Here is a 6190-nt window from a genome sequence, read left to right on the forward strand (position 1 = left end):
AAGTGTGGCTTACTCTGCTAGTACATTTGATAATGAGGTTTCCTTGTTCCTGAACATGGTTGCTTTGATTAAGTGGGTGGTGTTTCATTGTTTTACAGATGAGTAAGTAGAGATTTTCCAGGGTAGAGGCAGACTGTCACTCTGGCTGGGTCTCCAATTTTAATTCTCAGCCTGTCTATAGTTTCTTACTTTGGAAAGTCTGTTTCCTTTTAAGAACATTACTTAGGAGGAGGGATTTTTTGCAAATCCAGATGCCTGTCAGGATCTTGTTACATAACTTCCCTCATTCTGAATTTCCATTCAAATCTTGTATTTAAATTCCAGTTGAATCTTTTGTGTTACTTAAGGCCAAGTGACTAATTGGAGCCTTTGAGATTGTAATATTTTTTGTTTTGTTTTGTTTTGTTTTACAGGTGCTGTAACAATGTTTGATGGTCTAGTGCAGATATCTTAATCACTTTCTGCCGTAGATGTCTGATGTATGTGTTTTGCCTTAGACATACTAGCAAGAAACAACCAAAATTTGTATGCTTGGGAACCTACTTCAAGCAGCCTTGATTTAGTTTCAGAGTTGACATCTCTGTTTATACCTTCCTAGAAGGACCAAGAAAGCATTGGGGCCTGCATTGGTTCAATCTTTTTAGAATTGTCCAAGAAGAGAAAAGAAGGCCTTATTATATTGTTATGTTGTTTTTGTTTTGTTTTAATTTGAGAGAGAGAGACATACCAATTTGTTGTTCCACTTATTTATGCACTCATTGGTTGTTTCTTGTATGAGTCCTGGAGATTGAACCTGTAATCTTGGGTATCAGAATGGTGCTTTAACCAACTGAGCTACCTGGCCAGGGCTTGTTAATGTTTTTATTTATTTATTTTAAAATATGTTTTTACTGATTTGAGAGAAAGAGGAAGGAAGAAGGAGAAAGAGAGAAATATTGATGTGAGAAAGAAACATTGATCGGCTGCCTCCTACTGAGGATCAAGACCACAACCAGGGCATGTATCCTGACTGGGAATTGAGCCAATGACCTTTTGGTACATGGGATGATATCAACCAACTGAGCTACACCAGCCAGGGCATTGTTAGTCTTCTTTATGGAAGGAATTTTGCAAAAGTCAGACAAGCAGTGTTCTTATTGGAAAAAACCTGAAAAATCAGAACCTGCTTAGAATGAATGAAGAGCATATGTGATATGATTAGGGGTGAGCATATTGTCCAGGTTAGTTGTCTATGGCAAAAGAAGAGGGACTGGACATAGCGGCAATCTGTGGTGTGGAGTACCTTTCTTCTGTTTTTTGGAATACCTTTCAATGCATCATCTACTACCTTAATAACTTCTCTGCAAATTCTTACTATTATTGAGGCCTGAGAATCTGTTGTGTTGTTGTGTATGTGTGTGCTCTTCTTGCTCTATTTGAGGAGCTTTTCTTTTTGGACATTTCACTAATTCCATACTTTACCATTGAGATTTTCCTATTGAATCATACAAGTAATCAGAATATGGCACTTATAAGATAGGCTTCCCACTTATAAGTTTTAAAACTATCATGTATTAATTATCATGTGTTGATTAATTTGGAAAATAAAGATATTTAAAGGAAGTAAGAAGTGTTCCACCTACTCAGGATGACCATTTTTAACCCATGGGAAATATTCTAGCCTTTTTGTATGCATATGTGCTTATTTTAAAAATAAAAAATTGGAATTAGGCCATCTGCTGTTCTATAACTTTCCTCTTACATAATATTGACATTTTCATGGGTCATTGAATATTCTTGAAAAGCAGTTTCTCAACCTCAATAGTATTTACATGTTGGGCTGGATAATTCCTTGTTATGAGGGCTGTCCTATGCATTGTAGGGTGTTTAGCAGCACCTGGCCTTTAATCAGTATATGCCAAGTAGCATCTCCCTAGTTGTGACAACCAGAAATTTCTTGGGACATTGCCAAATACTCCCTAGTTAGCAAAATCACTCTGGTTGAGAACTGTTGTTCTAAAGCAAAACTTCTCAGACTCTTTGGTCTTAGGAACAGTTTACATTTTTAAAAATCATCGAAGACCTCAAAGAATTTCTGTTTATGTGGGTCATATTTACTGATTTTTATTGTATTAAAATTTAAAGCTGAGAAAGTTTAAAAGTTTATTTAAAAATAGCAGTAGTAGCCGAAACCGGTTTGGCTCAGTGGATAGAGCGTCGGCCTGCGGACTGAAAGGTCCCAGGTTCAGTTCCGGTCAAGGGCATGTACCTGGGTTGCGGGCACATCCCCAGTGGGGGATGTGCAGGAGGTGGCTGATCAGTGTTTCTCTCTCATCGATGTTTCTGACTCTCTATCTCTCTCCCTTCCTCTCTTTAAAAAATCAATAAAATATATTTAAAAAAAAATAGCAGTAGTAGTTCTGGCCAGTGTGGCTCAGTTGGTTGAATGTCCTCCCATGCACCACGAGGTTGGATTCCTAGTCAGGGCACATGCCTGGGTTATTGGCTTGATCCCCAGTAGGGGAGGGGACATACAAGCATACAGGAAGCAGCCAATCAATGATTTTCTCTCATCATTGATGTTTCTATCCCTCTCTCCCTCTCTCTGAAATAAAACCTTTTTTTAAAGAGATCTATTTATTTTTTTTAAAGGTGGCTTTTACTAAAAGCATAGCAATAATAAATTTTATATTAATAACATTTTAAATAACTTCTAAAATAAAATATAGTGACATGAGTAGCATTGTTATACTTTTTCAAATTTCTTTAATAAATGTTATGAAGACATTTATGTTTACTCTGTTGTGAAATATTGGTTTATCTGATGTGTATATGAAGAAAATTTAGCCTTAAACAGATGTGTAATTAGAAAAGGGGAAGAGTATTTGAATGCCTTATCAAGTAATTGTGTATGTTCTTCTTCGATACTCTATCAAAACTCAACAAGTGAAATTTCTTAAAGATTAGTTGCAATGTATAATCTAAAACCATATCAGAGGACTTTTCATAATCTGTTACATTAAAAATTATTAGTCTGTCTTTAAAGCCTTCCCCTCAGGTTTCTGGTTTCTCTTAAACAATTGGAACATCAGGCAACTTGGAGCCTGCATTCCTTTATGTCAGGGGTGAGGAACCATTGGCCTGCGGGCCATGTAAGGCCCCAGAAATCATTTGGTCTGGCCCTGCCAAGCCATTAAGGGTGAGTTAACTGTTTGACCAAATATAGCAGGCTAACTTTTTTTAGTATATTTTTATTGATTTCAGAGAGGAAGGGAGAGGGAGAGAGAGATAGAAATATCAATGATGAGAGAGAATCATTGATTGGCTTTTTCCTAGCAGGCTAGTTTTTAAATTGATAGTTTTGTATGGTCTGCAAATGATGTTATAAATATTTAAATGGCCCTTGGCAGAAAAATGGTTCCCCACCCCTGCTCTATGGCAATAACTGGCTGGAGAAGAGTAGTGGTTTGTCCTTTAAAAAGGGTTGAGTAGCCCTGGCCAGCCTTGTTCAGTGGTTAGCTGGGTGTGTGTGTGGGGAGGGGGGGCAACCAATTGATGTGTCTCTCTCACATCAGTGTTTCTCTCTCTCCCACTCCCTCCCTCCTTTCCACTCTCTCTCTCTCTCTCTCTCTGAAAAGCAATTGGAAAAATAACAGATGAGGATTAACAAAAATAAAAATAAAGAAAAAGGGTTGTGTATTCTCCAGTATGCCATTTTATCTGGTAGCTTTGCTGCCTGGCCCCTGTTGTATTTGAGAGGCTGGGTTGTATCTTGGTAAGGAGCAATCTCTGGAGTCAGGCGACCTAGTTCAGATCCCAGCTCACACTCTTGTTGTTTTGTATCTTCAGGTTATTTAGCTTTTCTGTAGTTTCACCTGGATAAAAAGGGTAACAATACCTGCTTCATAGGGTTGGTAAAGGGTTAGAAGAGTCCTATGTATTGTTTTATAACCTCATGCATTAGTCGTTTAGAAGATATTGGTTCTCTGAGTCATGCCCATTTTCCAAATCTTGACATGTTTCACTATATATTTTAAGAAATCATCCCTATCAGTGTGGCTCAATGGTTGAGTGTTGACCCGTGAACCTAGAGGTCATGGTTTCATTCCCGGTCAGGGTACATGCCTGGGTTTCAGGTTCGATCTCCAATAGGGGGTGTGTAGGAGGCAGCCAATGGATGTTTCTCTTTCATCATTGATGTTTCTCTCTCTCTCTTTCCCAACCCCTTCCTCTCTTTGAAATCAATAAAAACATTGCTTGCCTTCCTTCCTTCCTTCCTTCCTTCCTTCCTTCCTTCCTTCCTTCCTTCCTTCCTTCCTTTCGAAAAGAAATTATATTTGTTTCTATCACCATCAAACTCATCAGAAACGTTTTTAAGTATTGGGAGATGATAGCTCTTGCTGTTGTGAATACAGGTTTTCTGAATGTTATCATTGGCTAACAAATTCTACCAGTTGTTTTCCTTAAAGTGACAGGTTCATCTTGTTCGTTTTTGAGAAAATATCTGCCAAATACTCAAGTCTGAAAACCATAGTTTTTCAGTTGTTTTAAGTAAAAATGGTATTTCATGAAAAAAGCAACCATGTGAGTCAGCTCACAATGCAAACTATCATACCCATGTTTTTCCACAAAATAACCATTCTTCTTCACTATTTAGTGGAAGTGCTTTATGTGTACAATTCCCATTTCATCATAGAGTATTAAGAGGTGAACTCTGGTTGAAATGTGATAAAATTATTTTTACTGCTTCATCAAGGACCTAAGTAAAATTGACATTTGTTTTTTACTGCCAGCATATGGCAGTTAAGGACACCCTGATGACTACTAGCACAGTTTGCTGTACTGCCTTCATTAGCGCTGAGACATCAGTAGTTTCACAAACTACCGTTGCTTTTGTACCATCAATGCGATGGCAACACAGTGAAAAAGGCAAATAACATTTCAGTGTTATTATGAAAATAGTTTCAACTTTGCAGTTCTTCTGGAGTTCATGGAACACTCTGAGAACAACTGTTCTAAAGCATGATATTATGGCAGCATTGTATCCTTTCCAGGGCCTATATCAGAATTTGACCAGTTCTCTCATTCTGTTTATTTTTTGTTTTCATCACAATTTTAGTAGCTAAGTTTTGTGAAAATTTGCTCCCCCCCCACCCCCTAGAGTAAAATCTTAAAAATGGGATTCTGGGTCAAAGGATATGAATGTCTTTTTATATTTATAAAATACATATGATATTTGCCCTCCAAGGTGGTTGAACAAACTAATTTGTACTTGTGTCAGTTCGTGGTTATTGCTGAGCATCATTTAATCTTTGCCAATTCAATCAGCATGTGAAAAATTGTATCATTTAAAAAATTGTTATTGCTTCAGTTCTCATATAACCTTGATTGTTAGTGAGTCTGAATACTTTTTATCTTAGTTTTGGCCATTTTTGTAGTCTTTCTTTAGGCTGATTACATCACAGCGGATTAGATTGCAACTTTCTTACTATAGTCACACTCTCCTATGTGCACAGTTGCCCTATTTGCATTTGGGTGTGTTATCAAATCCCAGCCTTAAATTTAGAGGCCCTCCCTTAAGGAGCTATAATAAAGGCTCCTGATAGCTTCTAAATTTCAGAAGTTTGAGCCCTACCTTTTTTACTTTTGTCATATGTAAAGGAGGGGTATCATCTGTGGTGTTACTTAAATTTTTTTTTAGTTGACTTCTCTTAAAACAGTGCTTGAAGGCCTGAGTGGTGTTGGTTCAGTGGTTGAACATCAACCTATAAACCAGGAGGTCACAATTTGATTCCCGGTCAGAGCACATGCCCAAGTTGCAGGCTTGATCCCCAGTGGGGGGCATGCAGGAGGCAGCCGATCAATGGTTCTCTCTCATCATTGATATTTCTATCTCTTTCTTCCTCTCCTATCCTCTCTGAAATCAAAAAAATCATGTTTTTAAAATTTTTTATTAAAGAATAGTTGGCAAATAATATGCAGGGATTCAACAGTAGACTAGAGGATCCCAAGAATCAACTCAATGTTTTGAAATATGAGGAAGCAAAAAACACCCAACCAAAAGAGCAAAAAGAAGAAAGAATCCAAAAATGTGAAGATAGTGTAAACAGTCTCTGGGACAACTTCAAGCATACCACCATCCAAATTATGGGGGTGCCAGAAGAAGAGAGAGCAAGATATTGAAAACCTATTTGAAGAAATAATGACAGGA

This window comes from Myotis davidii, unplaced genomic scaffold (assembly GCF_000327345.1).
Source record: "Myotis davidii unplaced genomic scaffold, ASM32734v1 scaffold17, whole genome shotgun sequence".
NCBI lineage: Eukaryota > Metazoa > Chordata > Mammalia > Chiroptera > Vespertilionidae > Myotis > Myotis davidii.